Consider the following 22815-nt stretch of genomic DNA (forward strand, 5'->3'; position numbering starts at 1 on the left):
GCAAACCACATCCAACAGTACATCACAAAGATTATACACCATGATCAAATGGGATTCATCCCAGGGATGCAAGGATGGTACAATATTCACAAATCAATAAATGTAATATGTCACATAAACAAAAAAAGACAAAAATCACATGATCATAGCAACAGATGCAGAAAAAGCGTTTGCTAAGGTACAGCACCGATTTATGATAAAAACACTTAGCAAAGTGGGAATAGCTGGAACATTTCTCAACATAATAAAGGCCACATATGAGAGACCTACAGCCAACACCATACTCAATGAGCAAAAACTTAAGAGCTTTTCAACTAAAATCAGGAACAAGAAAAGGATGTTTGCTTTCACCACTCCTATTCAACATATTATTGGAAGTCCTAGCCACAACAATCAGACAAGAAAAAGAAATAAAAGGTATCCAAATTGGAAAGGAAGAAGCAAAACTGTCATTGTTTGCAGATAACATGATAGTGTACATGGAAAATTCTATAGACTCCATGAAAAAACTACTCAACCTAATAAGCCAATTTGTCAGAAGTGCAGGGTACAATGTTAATATGCAGAAGTCAAAGACATTTTTGTACACCAACAATGAAATATCAGATACAGAAATAAAGAAAAACCCATTTGATATAGCAAAAAGAAAAACAAAATACCTAGAAGTAAACCTAACTGAGGAGGTTAAAGACCTGTACTCTGAAAACTACAGAACACTGAAGAAAGTAGTTAAGGAATACAGAAACAAATGGAAGCATATACTGTGTTCATGGATTAGAAGAATTAACATCATCAAAATGTTCATACTACCCAAAACAATTTATAGATTCAATGCGAACCTTATTAAAGTACCAATGAAATTTTTCACAGATATAGAATAAACATTTCAAAAATTTATATAGAACCATAAATGATCATGAATAGATGCAGCAATATTGAGAAAGAAGGACAAAGTAGGAAGAATCAAAATACCTGATATCAAACTGTATTACAAGGCCACTATAACCAAAACAGCCTGGTACTGGCATAAGAACAGACACATAAATCAATGAAACAGAACAGAGAGCCTAGAAATAAACCGAAGTATTTATGGTTAATTAATATTTGACAAAGGGGGAAGAAGTATAAAATGGAGTACAAATAGCCTCTTCAACAAATGGTGTTGGGAGATCTGAACAGCTACATGCAAAAAAAAAAAAAGAAAGAAACTTGATGACCAACTTACATCATACACAAAAATAAATTCAAGGTAGATAAAAGACTTAAATATAAGTCATGATACCATAAAAGTCCTAGAAGAGAACTTAGGCAGAATAATTTCAGATATTCCATGCAGCAATATTTTCAACATGTCCAATACAGCAAGGGACATAAAGGAAATATTAAACAAATGGGATTTTGTCAAAATAAAAAGCTTATGCACATCTAAAGGAAACAGCATTAACATGAAAAGAAAACCAACTGTATGGAAAAAACATATTTGCCAATGATACCTCAGACAAGGATTTGATCTTCAAAATATATAGAAAACTCACATGACTTCACTCAAAGAAGACAAGCAATTAAAAAATGGGCAAAGGACTTGAGCAGATACTTCTCCAAGGAGGATATAATATGAAAAGATGCTCAGTATCGCTAGCCATCAGAGAGATGCAAATTAAAACCACAATGAGATACCACTTCACACTGTTGAGAATGGCCATCATAAAGAAAGCAACAAATAACAAATGTTGGAGAGACTGTGGAGAAAAGGAAACCCTAGTGCACTGTTAGTAGGACAGGAGACTGGTGCAACCACTAAGTGCCCATCATTAAATGAATGGATCAAACACTATGGCATATTTACACAATGGTATACTATGCAGCAGAGAGGAAGAATATCTCCTACCCTTTGTGATAGCATGAATGGAACTGCAGAGCATTATGCTAAGTGAAATAAGCCAGGCAGTCAAAGACAAATACCATATGATCTTTCCTTTAACTGGAACCTAATCAATAAAATGAACAAGTAAGCAAAATATAACCAAAGACATTGAAACTGAGAACAGGCTGAGAGTGAACAGAAGTGACAGGGGAGGGGATAATGGAGGGTAAAAGGTGAAGGGTTCACAGGACCAATTATAAAGGACATATGAATAATAACAAGGGTGGGTGTGGAAATGGGGGAGGGAGGTGGGAATGGCTGGGGTGGTGGGGAGAGATGGGGGAAAAGGCAGAAAACTGTACTTGAACAACAATAAAAATGCTAACAAAAATGTGAAAAAGGTATTTTTAAAAGCTTTTGTAATTTCTAATCAGTTATTGCCTATGTATAGGAAAGTAAAATTCATATGCTAATCTTATACCTAGTCATTTTGCTCAATTGTCTAGATTTTCAGTTAGCTCTATTTTATTTCTTAAAAGATAATATTGTAAGATGACAACTTTATATTCTCTTCCAATTACTACTCCCCCAAATTTACACCCTGAGTGGTGTTGCTCAGTGGAATGGGCACCAACTGGCAAACTGAAAGGTTGCTAGTCCTTTTCCCAGTCAGGGCACATGCCTGGGTTGTGGGCCAGGTCCCCAGTTGAAGGCATGTGAGAGGCAGCCAACCGATAATTTTACCCTCCCTTTCCTCTCACTAAATGTAAAATAAATAAAATCTTTAACAACTTAAAAAATTTAAATATAAGATTTAAATATATTTAAATATAAATATATTTTCTCTAGGACCATAAAAGTCCTAGAGGAAAACATAGGAAGGAAAATCTCAGACATTCCACTCAGCAATATTTTCATCAATATGTCCCCTACAGCAAGGGACATAAAGGAAAGAATAAATGAATGGTACCTCATCAAATTAAAAAGCATCCGCATGCCTTAAGAAAACAACATTAAAATGAAAAGAGAACCAACCATATGGGAAAACATATTTGTCGATGATACCTCGGACAAGGGTTTGATGATCCTCCAAATATATAAAGAACTCACACAACTCCACTCTAGGAAGATAAACAACCCAATTAAAAGACTTGAACAGACACTTCTCCAGTGAGGACGTACAGATGGTCCAGAGACATATGAAAGGATGCTCAGCACCACTAACCATCAGAAAGATGCAAATTAAAACCACAATTAGATACCACTTCACACCATTGAGAATGGCCATCATAAGCAAATCCACAAATTACAAGTGCTAGTGAGGCTGTGGAGAAAAGGGAACCCTAGTGCACTGTTGGTGGGATTGCAGACTGGTGTAGTTACTGTGGAAAACAGCATGGAATTTTCTAAGAAAACTAAAATGAATATGCCTTTTGGCCCAGCAATTTCACGGCTAGGATTATATTCTAAGAACCCTGAAATACCAATGAAAAATAACCTCTGCACCCCAATGTTCACAGCAGCACCATTTACAATAGTCAAGTGCTGGAAGCTACCTAAGTGCCAATAAGCAAATGAATGGATCCAAAAACTATGGTACATTTATACAATGGAATACTGTGCAGCAGAAAGAAAGAAGGAGCTCCTACCCTTTGCAACAGCATGGGTGAAACTGGAGAGCATTATACTGAGTGAAATAAGACAGGCAGTAAGGGACAAATACTATATGATCTCACCTATAAATCAAACATAACCAACAAAATAAACAGGCAAGCAAAATATAACCAGTGACATTGAAATTAAGAACAATTTGACAGTAGCCAGATGGGAGGTAGGTGGGGATAACTTAAGAAAGGGTTTTCAGGAACAATTATAAAGGACACATGGACAAAATCAAGGGGGCAGGGTGGCAGCAAGGGAGGGAGGCAGAGATGGATGGGTTGGGTGGGAGTGGTGGTGGGTAAATACGGACAACTGTAATTGAACAACAATAAAAAATTTATTTTAAAAAGTGAAGAAAATCATACAAACCTCTCTGTGTGATTTTGTGAGCATATACATTATAAAGAATATAATACATGTAGTACATGACCTGGCATATAATAATCATTCAATAATTATTAGTTTTAAAATTAATACCAAAATAAGGTAAATTTAGAATAAATTAAATAAATTTGAAACTTTGAGAAAATACACAGATATTAAAATTTAAAAAACAACAATATATAATTTTTCTTATAATTATTTTTCAATGATTTTGTACATGGGCACATATATTTTTTTCTTAAGGATTTAAACAGTTAACAACTTGTACTATTCATAAAATAATTATCTAGAACAATCATAAAATTGAGAAAATACAACTATACAGAAAAGAAACAACTCATAATAATTTTCTTTGGATTTTGCTTTTTCTTGATATTATCATTCTAGGTACAAAATACAGTAAATATTATATTATCTCAGCTGTGAATCGCTGGTAGAGTGATGCATGGAAAAAATCATAGAGCTAGTTCTCAAAATCATTATTCAATAGGATGGGGAGAGCAGAAGGAAAATGGAATGGTAAACAAACAGTAGCCTAAACAAGTGAGGTCATTTTACTCATATTTGGTCAAACTGATTGCTTTTCAAAACACTGATGAGTGACATTTAAAAAGTTTGTGCCTTTAAAAAAAATTATTGATTTGAGAGAGAAACATAAATTTGTTGTTCCACTTATTTATGTTTTTATTAGTTGATTCATGTATGTGCCCTGACCAGGGATTGAACCTACAACCTTGGTGTACTAGGATGATATTCTAAACTGAGCTACCCAGCCAAGGCCATGTTTATGCTTTCTTTAGAATAGGTTATATATGTGTATATTCATTCTACGAAAAATAGATCATCATGTGAACATTGCAGGGAACTTTTATTGGGAATATGCTATCAATCTTTAATCAGAGAGAGAGAGTGAATATTCACATTAGTAGGTTCCAAGTCTAAGTAAAGTCTTCTAAATTACTTAATGTGCAAAATTTTCTCTAATTCTTACCTATAAACTAGTCATTATGTGTAAACTTGGATTTTTAAGTGCATTTCAATTCATTTGACATAATTATTAAATCTTATTTTAAGGCATTTTAAGAGATTTAAACATTTGTGTGTACTTTATAAATTTTGGATATAAACCTCTTATCAGATGAATCTACAGATGTGTTCTCTCATTTTGTGGGTTGTCTTTTTATTTTGTTGATGATTTCCTTTGCTGTGCAATAATTTTTAGTTTGATGTACTCTTAAGAGAAAAAAAAAACAAACACAAACACACAACCCAATTGAAAAAATGGGCAAAGGACCTGAATAGACACTTCCCCAAAGAGGACATATAAATGGCCAATTGGCATAAGAAAAGATGTTCAAAATCACTAATTACTAGAGAAATGCAAATTAAAACCACAATGAAGTACCAGCTCACACCTGTCAGAATGACTATCACCAATAAATCAACAAACAAGTGCTAGTAAGGATGTGGAAAAAGGATAACCCTTGTGGTACTGTTGGTGAGGATGCAGACTGGTGCAGCCATTGTGGAAGGTAGTGTGGAGATACCTCAAAAAATTAAAAATGGATCTTGCTTTTAACTCGGCAATTCCACTTCTGGGAATATATCCAAAGGAACCCAAAATGCTAATTCCAAAGAACACAAGCACTCCTATGTTCATTGCAGGATTATTTACAATTGCCAAGATATGGAAGTGGCCCAATTATGCATCAGTAGGTGAGTGGATAAAAGAACTATGGGACATTTACACACTGGGATTCTCGTTGGCTGTAAAAAAAGAAGAAAATTTTACCCTTAGCAACAGTATGGATGGACTGGGAGAACATTATGCAAAGTGAAATAAGCCAGCCAGAGAAAGACAAATACCACATGATTTCACTCATATGTGGAATCTAATGAACACACTGAACTAACAAGCAAAACAGAAACAGATTCATATGTGGAGAGCAGATGACAGCTAGTGTGTGGGGGGAGTATGAGGGGTGGGTTAGGGGTGGGGGATTGAGCAATTAGGAAAAAGGATTCATGGACATGGACCACAGTATGATTGCTGTGGTGAGGGGAATGAATATAAGGGGACTACATGACAATGGAACAATAAAGATTAAATAAAATAATAATAATACCAAAGAAAATAAACAAATAAAATCTTTAAAAATTAAAAATTAAAAACAAATGAAAATTTTTAGTGTTCTCAGTTGAATTTATGAATTCCAATATATTCTGGACAGCTAGTATATGTAATCCATTAATGATACTATATTCATTGCCCTCACCTACTTTGTAAATGATATCATATGATAACACTAGAATTTTAATTCCTCCAGAATTATATTTGTTTCCTTAATTCCCCAAATCAGGCCAAAAGGTGCAATTCTTGGAATTTTTAATATATGCTTTGAATAACCTGAAACAGAAGGATTTCCCATTGCACACTGCTGTACTTTCTTCATGAGTCTAGCACATGCCTTACATAATATTCACTCTATAATTTACAGGGTTATCATTAATAAAAACTCTTACATCCTCAAATTCCCTATTTTAATAACTGTTACAATCCAACAACAGGTGCACAGCCATGGATGTGAGGCTGTTGGAAAAGTCGATGCTGGAGACAAAGAAGGTACAGAAACAATCTGCGATGGGTGGGGTTGGGGTTCACCTCCAAAGCTCATCTGTATAACAGGATTATCCACCTACTGGAAGGAACCAGAGCTCAATCTAAGGGAGCTAAATAATTTTTATAATCTCATTAGGGCTCTTGTTGAGAGGTTTTATTAAAAGAAAAGGACAAAGGCATTAAGTATGGTCAGCTGCCTACAAAACTGGACCTAAAATACTGAAAATACTGTTTCTCCACATCTCCACTGCCACTTATACCTCTCTCCTATGTAATTTAAAATTTGAACAATAACAACACTTACACACAGTACAATATTTAAAAAGTCTTAATTCTCTCACCACTACTAAAACAAAGAAGCAAGCAAAATATAAGCAGAGACATTGAAATAAAGAACAGTAACCAGAGGGCAGGGGGAAGGAAGATAACCAATGAATGAAGGGGAAAAGTCATCAAAGAACATGTATAAAGGACCCATAGACAAAGTGAAAGGTGAAAAGGACTGAGGGTAAGAATTGGGGGTGGGGGTGGTGTGGGAAAGTGGTGGTAGAAAAATGGAGACAACTGTACTAGAACAATAAAATATAAAAACAATAGATAAATACCAAACCCTTATACACTGGTAACTTTACAAAGAGGTATAATGTTACACCAGATAATGTCCAGAAAAATACCCTTAGTTATTGAGTGTATCTGTATGACAGCTACCATACCTCAGGAAGAATGCCTTGGAAGAAAAGGACAGGAGGATTTTATCCCAGCTCAAATGGCTAGAGATTAGAGTCCAAATTCAGGTCCAAAAATAACACAGAGTAGAACTGGGTATAGGGTGAGTTGAAAAGGCCAGCAGGTAAACCAGTCACAGACATTAGAGATTTGATGAAACTGCAGCCAAAAGTTCACAGGTGGCAAAGGACTGGACACCAAAATAGAAAGATCCAGAAGACTTTCAGAATACTTGTTGAAGGGCCAGGCCATGGAGCCTAATTCTGATTTAGATTAGGGACTGGGAAGGGCTGATTCCACCAGATGCTCTCTTTAGTGTCAGAAGGTAGTAAGGCAAAACTCACTTACTACTTGGATATAATGTGTATGTGGTATATTATAAAACAACAAAACAAACAAGCAAGCACAATATCACCAAAGACACTGAAATAGAGAACAGGCTGACAGTGACCAGAAGGAAGAGGGGAGGGAATTTCAGGGGAAATAGGGGAGGGATTTAGAGGAACATATATAAAGGATACGTGGACAACTGAGAAGGGTGGAAATGGGAGGGAGGGGAGAGCATTGGGGAGTGGGATGGGATGGGAGTAATAGACAGAAAACTGTACTTGAAAAATAAATAAATTAAAAAAACTCTATGGTGAATATTCATGTGTTAAAACAATAAGCATTATAAAACATCTTTAATAAATTATTTTATTTATTAAATAAAATAACTTAATATCATTTGTCTAAATTTTTCAAGAAAAAATAGACGAACTTTCTTCTCTTAAAACCACTACGTACCATTAGTAATTTAAGCCTGACTTCTCCTTCATGTGGAGCACACAAGTTAGAGTCCGTTGAAAAACTAACTCCAATATCTTTTGAGAACCTATCACACCATGGTCATGAATGCAATCATGTAACAATTTCCATAAAAAATGTACTAAAACTGACTCTCCTTCAAGTTTATTCTCTATGCGTTCGTATTTATTTGTATTTTTAACAGGGGGATGCATTCATGTATGAGATATATTCATATATACTATTAAGTTAAATCAACGCAAAGTTCTATGTAAACAAGCTATTAATAGTAGTTTTCTCTGAGGGTATAAATTTAGAGTTGAGTCAAGTTTGCCATTAGTTTTCTGCAACTTTACAGGCAGATAATAATTTTAATAAGAATTACATGGAAATATTTTTATTAAAATATAAGTTTAAAAGCCTATTTCATGTTAAATAAATTATAGTAACCCCTATTTAGGAAAAATGTGAATAGTTATCATTCAATTACTATTGAAAATTTATTTAAAATATATATGACAATATCAATAATCTTAGTCATTAAGCCCTTCATTCATGTAATTTTTGTCTAAAAATTTAGTATTTGCCACATTTCCTATAGTGACAGGTCTGAACTTCACCACACAAAAAGGGCATTTCAAGGGGGGACCTGTGAACCAAATGACTGTGGTTCAATTCCCAATCAGGGCACATGCCTGAGTTGCAGGCTAGTTCCCAGCAGGGGATGTACGAGAGGCAACCATACATTGATATTCCTCTCCCTCTCTCCTTCCCTTCTCCTCTAAAGATAAATAAATAAAATATTTTAAAAATGTTTTAAATTTTAAAAAAGGCACTTCATCAAAGATGTCCCTTGAATTCGTTATTTCTCCAGTTATAGCAATGTATTAAAGCAAAGGGCATAACATAGCCAATACCACACTTACAACTTTTGAGTTATAATAACTAAGTATTAAAGACACGTGACTATTGACTAGCTCCATAGGATTTATAGCTTTACAGAATATTAAATACTTGCATCTCATATAACTCTGTCAACAGTTAAAGATGGATTCCAATTTTCAAACATACTCTAATCAAAGCAGAGTAAATGTTACACATGCAAGGTGCGTAAAACAGCATGCCCATGTGCCTACCCTGGGCTGTATGTCTGGAACTGTAGCTCGTGAAATTAGAGATTATCTTATCAACAACAGCTAATGAGTGTGTACAGACAATTAACATTGCAATTGAATTTCAAATAGGCTCTCCTTCTACTATGTACACACACCCTCCTCCTTTATTCTCAGCTATGTTATATAAAAGTATGGCTCTGCTGAATTTGCTCTTTTCATTTTGTAACTAAGCTATGTGGGATGTGGTGGGAGAAACAGTTACAAAAAAAAAAAGTATAGCAAATGGGAAGTAAAATGTGGCCAGAAAATAATTTTCTTTTTTTGTGTGAAAAAATTGGCATATTGTGAAAATGCAAATGTATATACATTTCAAATGATTCTTCCTCATTAGCAGGGGTGGTCAAACACAGGGAATCTTTCTAGTCCCTTTTAACTCTGAACCTATTCCCAATAAACATGATTGAGGTATGTGCATGCTCTTGTTTATTTGTAATTCTGCTAAAAAAAATTACCACCATCATCCACAGTCACACTCAGCCTGCTGGCCACAATGCTGTACCCTCTTCACCCTAAATTTTCCTCTCATGTTTCCTGTAGGCATAAAATCAGCCTGGTTTTGCTCTCTTCACTGATGCTGTGGATAATTGTTATAGTATCCCTTCTGTGCCTAAAGGGAATGAATTTCCACCCCATTATCTACGAGAGAAAGGTCCCCTCCTCCAACTCTGCCTTATTTGTTGTTCCCCACAGAATGGATGGAATGAGTGATTGTCACCCTGGCACCACTGGGAAACCCCTCAGAAACAGTGGGCTGCTTAGTCTCTATGGTCTCCTCTCCTCTCCCTCGGATGTACCTTCTTGATGTCGTCTCCCCTTGAACTGTAAACTCCCAGGGAGTGCAGGGTGGACTCCATACTGTGGACGGATGAAGTGTGACAGGGTGGGGAGGTTCACGTGGGGTGGTGTAGGGAAACAGAAAGCACATTTTGGCCTCAGTTTCTCCCTGACTTCTCTACAGCTTTACCTGACCTCTTCCTCCCCTTCCCAGAGAGGAAACACACCTTACACAGAACATGGAGACTCCAGGCTTAAAAATCCCAACTCAGAAACACCGAACCACCATGTTATTGTACTAAAAAGAGCAGATATAAACTTTACCCAGAATAACAGCAGTGTTTTTATTAATCTTAAAAAAGATACATTTAGAAGTTATATTTCATCTCAGTAAGAAAACCTTCAGGGCAGATCCAATATATAAACACTGAAGATTATTTGATTTTACACTCCTTTACATTGCATGTTGTTCTAGTTTTTTATCAAAACAAATATATCTTTCCAATCAAGTGAGCTTTACACGTGTAGGAAGCATGTAGCAACTATGAGTTCAATATAGAAAAACCAACAGCCAGAGGCATACGATTGGACCCAGAAACTGCCCCATTCAGCTAAACATCTCAAGCACAGAAAATACACTTGCATAAGGACACTCACTTGTGTAAAAGTAGAGACTAAGGCACAAACAAAGCATATTGCCAAGATGTACAGTATGTATAATATAAAAAGTACAAACAAATTCAGGTTTCTCTGATCAGTAAAAAGTGTCTTCTATCACCTTGTTTTATAGGGTATTTTTGGAATGTGGTTGTGTTCTCCTTTTATCTGCTTCTTTAGACTGATTTTGCATGGAAGCCCCTGTCTTTTCTTCCTCATGTCTTCTCATTCATCACTGCACACCATACAGTACATTATGCAAAGTATCTATTTAGTAAATACTTAAATATATTTTTTAATGAAGTAGGAAACACACCCAGGCAAAACCTATGGATTACATATGGGCAGCATCCAGAACCACACACTCCAAAAAGCATGTGAAATTGAGATACTGAGTGAAAGGCAAGGTTTGAGAAGGCATAAGCAGGTGAAAATTCATTAGAAAGAGAATATAGTGAGATGTGAAAGAAACTAGTTATTTAACAAAGTAGGCTCAGGGTTTTTATATTAATTATGCAGAATTAATGTTATAATTCTCATGAAATGATTAAATATTCAATTTATTTACTCAAATTACTCATTAATCAATTTATAGAAACATTTAAATGTTTAAAAATTACACTGAACGTTCTGTTAGTCTAATTCTTTTAAGTTTCTAAATTGCTTGATTTAACTCAGCAAATTAAAATTAAGAAAATAAAATGTAGTGCTATGCTCATTTATCAAAACATATTAATAACTTTTCAGTAATTGTTTAATTTCCATTGTAAAGCAACACTAGTTGAGCCCTGGCTGGTGTAGCTCAGCGGATTGAGCACGGTCCTACAAACCAAACAACTGCAGTTCGATTCCCAGTCAGGGCACATGCCTGAGTTGCAGGCCAGTTCCCAGCAGGGGATGCAAGAGAGGCAACCGTACATTGATGTTTCTCTCCCTCTCTCCTTCCATTCCCCTCTAAAGATAAATAAATAAAATCTTAAAAAAAACCCACTATTTGAATCTGCTTAAAAAACTCATATTAAACCTGTTTTAATATAATCACTCAAACGTAAGCCAATCATCAAAGTTATTTCTGCCTTGCTCTCTTGTTATTTAAATGCCCTTTTTTTCTTGTAATATCAAATCTCAGCTCAAAGTACTTAGTCAATTGTTTCAAACCATAAATTTCTCTGACTGAATTATACAAATAAGTTTAGGTTATTTATAATCATGGAAAGTATAACATTACTTATTGATCTACAATGGTTGCACCATAATTAATTAGGGTATATGTGGTTGTGTATTTGAACTTGGAAGAGCTATTCTATCTTATTCCATTTCCAGAACAAAAACTATGACCGAAGAAAGTGGGAGGCAGGACATACGTGGAGGTAAGTTTAAAATCTGGAGGAAGGGAAGCATAGCAAATCAATAAAACGTGTAACAAGATCTTCACCCTAAAAGTAAAAAGGAACGAGTGATACACAGATAGCTTGTTTTCTTGCCAGAGTTTATAACGCTTTCCTCAGCAAATAAGTTGACTTTCAATGAATAATTTTCAGGTGACAACACTTGCAACTCTAGAAGAAAACTCACATTTCAATTCTTAAGAATTTCATGATAAACAGTTCATTTTCTGATATACAGTGACAGATAATCAAGACAGTGCATTATACTGTATTCAGAATTCTTTTTTTTCAGGACTATCAATCCAACAGTAATGGTATGTTAGAAAAGCGTACACACTTGGACAATTCCTCTCATAACAATAGCATTCCAAATGTTTCTGCAGATGTTTGGTGAAGATTGCCTTTGTGACAAGAAAAGATATTTAGATGCTCATAAGCATAAAAATCTACACAAGAATAAGGAAAAACATTTCCCCATGAGAGTTCAGTTTGTCCCTATCAAGTAGTTTTGGAACTGAAGTTTCAATGAGGGGCATCCAGTTTGATATGCTTTTATACATAATAGAGAATATTGTGAATAATTTGCCATTTTTAATGGGGCAGAGTAACTCATCCGATACATAAAGCATTTTGTAAGACTTTATAAGGAAAACATCAAAACTTTATTATATAACATGTGGGTAGATTCCACTTGAGTATTCAGCAGTGGGACAATAGATGATGCAACTATGAGCTACATTAACGGTATAACGAGCTCCTGATGTTCCAGAGACCTGAAGTTGGCTGACTGGAGCTACTACTGATGCTGACAGGTGCTGCAACCGTTAACACTCTATCACCTTTGTTTTTTCCCTACTTCCTTCTGTGGCATTGTAATAAATTGCCACAATTGAGTTAGTGTTCCTTTTTTCTTTTTTTTAATTGAAACATATGAAATCTATTATATGCATCTATTGAATTTTCTTATATAAAAAAAGAACCTAGAGATTCTGGCACCTAGAGAATTATAGAGCTGTTAAATGGCAAGACAATTTTCCTTTATTTCAGTTATTTATACTTACACCCACCCTGCTCCTAAATAACTTAAAGTTAATTTATTATTTGTATGTAAGATTTTTCTCTTTGGCTTTATTTCCCTATAAATTATACAGTCCTTGAGATCAGGATCTTTTTCATATTACTGAAAAGTGCTTGCAATGGAGTATTATAGTTCATAAATACAGCACAGGCATTATAAGCAGTCATTAATGTAGATAATGATGGTGATAATATTATCAATGTCAGCAGTGCTTCCCATATTGAAAAAATTACATTTTGATAAGCAAGGAAATATAATTTGTTTTAAGAATTGTTCAGGTATACTATAAATAACTGTATTATTTTTAAAATAATAACAGCAAGCAGAAAATAAAATTAATCACAAATTTAAATTAGTTTGTAATTATCTATAAAACTGATTTTAATGCAAAAAATCCAGGTCAGATAACCAATATATACATTTTTAGAAATTAGCAAGACTTCAATAAATTAATGAGAATCTAATGTCTTATTATCATTCATTTTTATTAACTTTAGTTTGTTGAAAATTCATTAAGATGTTTATAGGTATGAGCTTAATTTTGTTGGAGATAACTTTATGCTAGAAACATACTGCAAAGAATTTCTACTGCTGATACAGACTGATACATATATTTGAGATACAGGACTTGCAGTTGAGTTTCAAGTTCATCCTGCAACACTCATTAGTGAGTAAATAGCCTTCACCAGATGTTGTCTTAAGTGCAGTGTGTTATAAAGACATGGGGTCCCTGTGCTGGTGGATATATATATTTTTTCATTTTAATGCTGGGGGAGATATCAGCCTAGTAGATGAGCACTAACATTATCAAATAATCACATTTTTCAAATGCAAAAAGACACTCAAACAAAAGAAATAAAACCTATGGAAAGTCTGTTTCCACCATTTTCTGCAAAGTTATATAAGGTTGGTTAACAGGGAGGTGAAGAAAGATTTCCTTGAGGAACTGCTAAAGGACTAAGATCTGAAAAAGAAATAAGAATTAATTAGGTAAGAAGAAGGAAAGAGGGTAAGTGCCAGGGTCTTGCAGCAGGAGAAGGCCAAGAAGAATCAGAAATAAAAGGTCATTGAGCAGAGAACAAGGTGAAGCCTGAAACAAGATTTGGCTAGAAGAAGGAAGGCCAGATCTGCAGGCCCTTGTAATCACATTAGGCTTTTCTCCTGTGTGTAGGGTAAGTCTACAATTACAGCCAGATGGTCAGATTTGCATCTCAAAGAACAACAGCAAAAACAAACACAAGAGGAAAACAAACGTGAAGCTTCCAGAGAGGAATGTAATAATGAAGAAAAGAGTTCAGACAGGACTTGGAGAAATAGCAAGGAAAGATTTATTTAAGTCACTCAACTCCTCCGATGTCACCTTCCACAAATGCAAAATAAGGGGGCTAGACTGGACAACTTCAAAGATCCCCTCCATTTATAACATTCCATGAAACCGGTTATTTGCAAATGAACCCTGTACTTAATGGGCAGGGCATTGGTTATATTACTGATGGAGAGAGAGATGCAAATCAAGAGGCTCTCTCCCTGCCTTGATTCTTGTCTCTCTGAATACAAGAATTCAATAGAGAGACACACATGTATGGTGGAGATGAGATAGCAAGTTTATTTATGAAACACATACAAGCACAATGCTGCAACAGGAACCCAGCTAGTTTGAATGCCCCACATATAGAAGAAATGAAGTTGTTAGTAAATTTGTTCTATACACTTGAGCCGAGGCTGCAAGTGGGCACCCAGCTAATCTGAGTACACAGACTACTGAGGTTCAAGGGTTATATACCTCACCTTCCTTCTAGGGTCCCCCTCCTTTACCCTTGGGAATAACATACAGCTGCAAAGGCTTTCTAACCCCCTCTTCCTGTACAATTCCCGCCTGTGATGTTCAGAGCACCCTGCAATCTCAGTAATGTTATTACAGAGGCCCCTTTTCTCAGCATAGTTTCAAAGACTCTCCCCTTCTCCTGTGTTATTTTACTTGCAATCCTTAGGCAGCGAGCAAACCAACCTCAGGACTGCCGAATTAATTGGTGGAACCTGTCTTCCTTTTGCTTTCAGCCTCCTCTATGATGTTTTTTGTTAGACTGTAATGGCAAGGGCCAAGCCTTTCCTTCTGGTCTGGCTGCTCATTCCTAGCTACTACCTAACACACAAACGGTAAAGTTGCTAAAAGCTTATGCAGACACCTCTGCAGAGCAAATATCTTCTTGATCCTATTTCACAGAGACATTCTAAACTGGAAAATTGAAGGGATATTTTGTATTTCTGTTTTCAAAAACTGGCAGCTTTGGGAGCCCAGAGGCCTTATGGGGACCCTCTGCATTTCCCTGATATTTGGCTTCTGCCTGAAACTCCCTGAAACCAGTAGTCACCCTTTTCACCACCAGGGGGCCCTCTCACGTGCACTGGACCAAATCAAAACAATAAAGTTTTTTGCAGCGAGGACATACAGATGGCCAATAGCTATATGAAAAGATACTCAATATCACTAATCATTAGAAAATGCAAATTAAAACCACCATGAAATATCACTACACACCTGTCCGAATGGCTATTACAAATCAACAAACCACAAGACTGGTGAGAATGTGGAGAAAAGGGCACCCTGGTGCACTGTTGGTGGGAGTGCAGACTGGTGCAGCCAATGTGGAACACAGTATGGAGATTCCTCAAAAAATTAAAAATGGATCTGCCTTTTGGCCCAGTGATTCCACTTCTAGGTATATATCTAAAGAAACTCAAAGTACTAACTTGAAAGAATATATGCACCCCTGTATTCACTGCAGTATTATTTACAATCTCCAAGATTTGGAAACAACCCAAGTGCCCATCAACAGACAAATGGATAAAAATCGTGGAGATGCATATATACAATGTATATTACTCAGCCATAGAAAATAATAAAATATTACAATGCAACAGGAAGGATGGACATAGAGGGTGTTACGCTAAGTAAAATAAAGCAGTCAGAGAAAGAAAAATACCATATGATTTCACTTACATGTGGAATCCAAAGAACAAAATAAATGAAGAAACAAAACAGAAACAGACTCATAGATACAGAGAACAGACTGATTGTTGCTAGAAGGGGAAGGGAGTTGGGGGCCTGGGTGAAAAAGGTGAAGGGATTAGAAAATACAAATTGGTAGTCAGAAAATAGTACTGAGGATGTAAAGTACAGACTAGGGAATATAGTTCAATAATATTGTAATAACTATACATGGTGCTAGGTGGGTACTTGAAATGAAATAATCATGGGGAACACTTGAGAGTACAAGATTGTCTAACCAATATGTTGTATACCTGAAAATAATACAAGACAATATTAAATGTAAACTGTAATAAAAAAAGAGACAAATAAAGTATTTTAGAATTATTTCTTGGCTATTTTCCTACTTCACATTTGCCATAGAGCTCAATGTATCCACTCCAATACTTTAAGTATCAACTCTGAGTATTGCTCTGAAGTTTTTGTCCTCAGTATTAATCTATATGTAAATTAAATCCCATATGTTTACTACCTCCTAGTAATTAATAACAGTAAGATAAATAACAGAAAAAAATCAATCACTCCTAAATAAATAATCCTGAAACTTAAAAAAATTCCTGGCTCTGAATGATAATGAAAATATTGATTAATAAACTTGTGGATGCAGTAAAATCAGTACTTAGAGGAAAATGTGTAGACTTACAGATTCCATTAGAAAAAAAAAGGCTAAAATTTGATGAGTTAAAAACAGAAAATCAGAAGTTAAAATAACACAGACTAATTACCTAAATAACAGAGCAGAGAGAAAATAACAGTCTTAATAGTAAAAAATAGTGAAAAAAGGGGAATTAAGCAAAATAACTAGTAAATTTATCCAGCCTCTAGGAAAAAAGATAAGAACCAAAGAGGAACCAAATATAAATTGCATTTGGATTTAAAAGAAGTACACGGCTATAAAAAGATAAATAATATTTATCTATTTATCATAAAAGACAAATAAATAATATAAACCATTTATGTCAAATACATTTAAAATGTAGATGAAATTGAAATCTCCTTGATAAAGAAAAATTACTAAAATCAATTCAGAAAGAGAAAAAATTGTTTCTAAAATTTGTTGCTTTTTGAATAGGTGTCCTTTAGAAAATGAATATAAAATCCTCCCCAAAACACACAAAAATCTCCTATTTTTAGAGGTGAGTTTCTGTGAATATTGAATAATATTAATAATCAAAAAGGGAAAAGACATGGCCTCCTCCTCCCGACGCAGTATCAGCTGCGGAGCCCAACCGAGCCTTGTTCACCCATCAGAGACAGACAAAGCCAAGAAAACAAATTTACCGGCCAATGTCACTCATAGAACACAAACACCAAAATTCTAAAGAAAATAATGGCAAATGATCCACTAATATATAAGAAAAAAATTCTAATATCTAGTGTTTATTCCAAGAATGGTAGGTTGTTTCAAAATTAGGGAAACTATTAATATAATTATTATGTCAAAATATCCAAGACATACAGAAACAAACAAAAAAAAACCAGTATGGTTATCTCACAAAATGAAGTAATACAACAAATATTATACCCAATGATGACATTTTAAAAGCATTTCAGGAATAAGAAAAATATGCCTGTGTTATTCTATTCAACATTGTATTGTGAATTACATTTAATAAAATACATCAGAAGACTAAAATTGTTATTTGAAGATATGATTTACTTTTGAAATTAATAACATTGTTTTGCAGATTCTGCAATTTTGCAGAATTGCAGATTCATTTGGTCCAAAACATTTTCCCTTTATTGTTCAATTTATCAATTTTCACGAGTATTTTAATTACCATTCTTTCTGGGAAGATAAATTAGATCTACATATAATGTAAAGCTCTAGTTGTTTGTTGCAAATTAGACAAGAAGTATACTTACTAATAATAAAAATTAAATTTAATATGGTTTATGCCTATATATGTAGTGGTCAAATTATTTTGTTCTTGTTTTTTGACATGTCCCTTCAGCACACACATATTTTAGTTGTCTGTCCTTTTTAACTAATCTGTAGAGGCAAACAATTGAGATAAATTTTACTAAAATCTAAAATCTAGATGGTACAGAGAATATTTCTGTGGTTACAATGAGTTTCTTTCTATTTTTCTTTGTATATGTTAATCCAATCAATATAGACCTCGCCTGAATAAGATTATATAAAATTACTTTAAATGCGCATATTTATTATGTGTTCTAAGTTCAGAAATTCAAGAATTCAAAACTCAGAAAAGCAAACATACCTTTGTCAAAGTAAATCAAAGCTAATTATTCAAAGGAAAATCTAGAAGTTTTGAAAACAGACATATTTCTAAATTGATACATACATTTTAAGCAATGAATAAACATTTTCATTATTTAGACTAAAACTAAAGAATCTGCTACGCTGTGAGGATATTGTTATAGGCTATAAATATTTCATTACATTTTCTGAACTGTTGTTCTTTGCTATGAAGACTGAGGAGACTATTGCCATGTGCAATGTTACTGGAACTATAGTCCTGTGAAAGTAAGAGGAGTAAACTGGTTCATACACTAGTCATATGGCAGGCAGCCAAGTCTGGGAAGTTTTGTGCAGTATGGGAGTAGAAATGAATGAAAAGAAGGACTTTATTTCGACAGAAATATGATGCTCAGATTTTATCTTTATTATGAAAATGTACAGCACTATTAACCTTGACCCAAGGCTCATGTTTATTTGCTTCTTTTTTTATCTAATTATGCCCTGTGACAGCTACTTCTAGCTGCCTGTATGATGCCTCTTCTCCCTTCCTGCTTCCAGAGAATCTTAATTTTACTTTCCCACGATGTACCAGCTGAATGTACTTGTTACTCTGTACTTGTATCTATAAAGGGCATGTGGCACAGTTCCAGAGTGAGCTAATGGCAATAGTCCCTGTCAAACGACTTCATTTTCCAAGTAAAGTTTCTCTGGGTAATAAACCTTAAAGCCCTTCTTTTTTTCTTCTTCCTAGAATCCAGACACAAAGGCTTGGAAAGCCACCTACTATGTTGGTGAAACAGACAGAAACAGGATTACCACGCTAACCCATTTGCCACTTTGGGAACTTGAAATAAGGTGTTTCCTCTGGGCGCCCGGGAGCCCAAGCCATTTAGGCTTCTTTTCCTACAGGTCAGATGGCCTTTCGCAAAATCTAAGCTGCTCAGTACCAAAGGGTAGCAGTCAGGAAAAAAAAATCTAGAACCTTGCTGATTTCACTGGGTCACTGTATCAGCCCCAGATTTCCTGTGCTTGAAACAAATTATTTAAATAGCTGTAAGCGCAGTTTTTGTTTGTTTAATCATTACTTGCAGTCAAATGTGTAGCTAACTGGTATCACTGCCCACAGGTTTGATGCTTGTGACTTATCTGTTACAGAATATACATTCAAGACATAAATTTTCATATTTGTAAATAAAAGAGTATTACTCTATGTAACACATTTCTTTAAATTTAAATTATTTATTTGATTATAAATTTAAATTTAAAAGGTCACACTTGTTTTCAACACAGTTGAAATCCTGTCCCCAGGATTTTTTTTTTATTTTATTTATTTATTTATCTTTAGAGGGGAAGGAGAGAGGGAGAGAAACATCGATGCATGGTTGCCTTTCGTGCGTCCCCTGCTGGTAGTTAGCCTGCAAGGAACCGGCCTGCAACCCAGGCATATGCCCTGACTGGGAATCGAACCGCAATCACCTGGTTCGCAGGCCCGTCCTCAATCCACTGAGCTACGCCAGCCAGGGTCTGTCCCCAGGATTTTGCTCATGTGAACAAACACGTGCAGGCAGGCAGTGTTTGTGTATCTGCTTCAAACCCTTCTGCTGAGCACAATAAGCAATGAAGTCATTTTAACTCTGGCAAGGAGAAAACTGGCTTAAAATAGACCCTGCAGACTGATACTCTTCAGATTACAAAAAAGTAAAACTGTTAAATAACATAAGAATAAGATGATAAAATTTGGGAGCTAGAACAGGTAAATGCAAAAAAAGCACCCCAAATCCCAGCATGTGGACAAAGTCACCATATAGACATCTTAGGTGTATCAGTCTCGGTTGCTTCCACTGTAAAATGAGGCAGGGTTTTAGAGATTAGGGCAAGGAGTTCCAGTCCTGGGAAAAGTGAATTTTGTGTAGAAAGGCTCCAGGGGCTACAGACCCACAGGCCACTGCAAGAGCAAGGTCTTCTCGTTCTGTTCAGTAGAAAATTCATGCGAATCTGAATGCAATGGAGGAGGCCAAAAGCTTCAAATCAGACTTCCTCGATTGTTGGGAACATTAATGAAGGGCATTAATTCTATTTTTTGTTTGTTTGTAAAAAAAATTGTTCAACGTTTAATCTCAGTTAAATATCTAAACATCGTTTTTAACAGGCTTATTCCAGATAAATTCTATTTATATTATTATGTGTACATGTATATTAGGTAATCATTCATTAGTAAAAATTAAGTGTACTTGAGAAAAGGTTGTTTCTTATATTTTATGTGTTTTTGAAAAAGTGCTTGGGCTTCCATAATTTCCTCAGGTGCTAGCTAAAAGTACAGTCCTTGCCATAACCTAAACCTACAGAATCAGAATCTCTATGGATCATACCTGTACATCTGCACTTTTAATAAGCTTTCTCAGGGCCACACACTAAAGTGTGAGAACTCACCTACTCTCCTCATCAAAACAGAAACCAGCTGCTGATCTGTATTGAAAAAGCAACCTGGATCATCACCAAACACCTGTGCTCAGGGTTGCCCTGTGCCGTGTGCTTCCAGCCTGGTTGGATTTCTTCCTGTTGGCCGCAGCCAGGTGTAGCCCTCTAGTGCCTACTTGAGTTAACGGGTATTCATTTTTTACCAATTTGGCTGTTACCTGTTGGTACTTAAACTGAGTTATCCCACTAAATTGTAATCTTTTCTCCCTATGTGGATATCTCTATGTTTTAAAAGAGAAAATAAAACCTTATTTTGCTATCATTTATTTTTATCATTCTAAAAGCCTGTTTTAGATTCAATCTCTTAACTACCCCAATTTTTATTTATAACTTGATAATTTAGTTGGTCAAGGAGTTATATTTCTTATAAAGTAAAATGAGCTTTACAATCTGAACATACCACCTTGATTTTTATATGAATTTAGCATGTTTACGAGGCTCCACATCTACTGAAACTATAACAAAATTTTTAGATCTATTTTTTTAAATGGCAGTAGAAACATATACTGAAACAAAACTCACTCTGAATAGTGGCTAAACATAATTTTTTTGCAGAAAATTCTAGATATTCATGTTTCCTTTTCATTAGATTAATATCATGTGTTTCTGGTCCATTCATTTGGCAAATTTTTATCAAGCAACTAGTATGTGTGAACCACTTTGTTAGATTCTAGGGAAGTAAAAATAAAAATGAGAAGAAATGCCTTCTTTTCTTTAGGATTCTAGAATAATATCTATATAGGTATTATATTCGGAAGCAGCCACTTTATTAATAAAGTGGCAAATAAAATGGCAAATAAAATTTGCCAATGATAAGGTACAATACCCATTTATGATAAAGGTAATCAGCAAAGTGGGAATAGAGGGAGCATTTCTCAATATAATAAAGGCCATATATGAAGGAAGGGAAGGAGAGAAGGAGAGAAATGTCAATGTATGGTTGCCTCTCGTGAGTCCCCTTTTGGGAACTGGCCTGCAACCCAGGCATATGCGACCTACAGCCAACATCATACTCAACAGGCAAAAACCAAAAGCTTTTCCACTAAGATCAGGAACAAGACAAGGTTGTCCACTTTCACCACTTTCATTTAATATAGTGTTGGAAGTTTTAGCCTCAGCAACCAGGTAAGAAAAGGAAATAAAAGGCATTCAAATTGGAAAGGAGGAAACAAAATTGTCATTGTTTGCAGATGACATGATAGTGTACATGGAAAATCCTGTAAACTCTACCAAAAAACTGCTCGAACTAATAAGTGAAATTGGCAAAACAGCAGGTTACAAAGTCAATATCCAGAAATCAAAGGCATTTTTGTATATCAACAATGAAACAGCAGAAGCAGAAATCAAGAAAAAAATCCCATTCGATATAGCAAAAACAAAAATAAAATATCTGGGAATAAATCTAACCAAGGAGGTTAAAGACCTGTATGCAGAAAACTACACAACACTGAAGAAAGAAATCAAGGAAGACACAAACAAATGGAAACATATACCGTGTTCATGGATTGGAAGAATTAACATCATCAATATGTCCATACTACCCAAAGCAATTTACAGATTCAATGTAATACCTATTAAAGTACCAATGGCATATTTCACAGACATAGAACAAACACTTCAAAAATTTATATGGAACCATAAAAGACCCCAAATAGCAGCTGCAATTTTGAGAAAGAAGAACAAAGTAGGAGGGATCACAATACCTGATATCAAACTGTATTACAAGACCACTGTAATCAAAACAGCCTGGTAGTGGCACAAAAACAGGCACATAGACCAATGGAACAGAATAGAGAACCCAGAAATAAACCCAACTCTCTATAGTCAATTAATATTTGACAAAGAGGGTAGTAACATAAAATGGGGTAAAATAGCCTCTTCAACAAATGGTGTTGGGAGAACTGGACAGCTACATGCAAAAAAATGAAACTCGAGCACCAACTTACACCATACACCAAAATAAATTCA

The sequence above is a fragment of the Sturnira hondurensis genome, unplaced genomic scaffold, assembly GCF_014824575.4.
Source record: "Sturnira hondurensis isolate 20B ecotype Veracruz unplaced genomic scaffold, ASM1482457v3 Scaffold0004998, whole genome shotgun sequence".
Classification (NCBI taxonomy): domain Eukaryota; kingdom Metazoa; phylum Chordata; class Mammalia; order Chiroptera; family Phyllostomidae; genus Sturnira; species Sturnira hondurensis.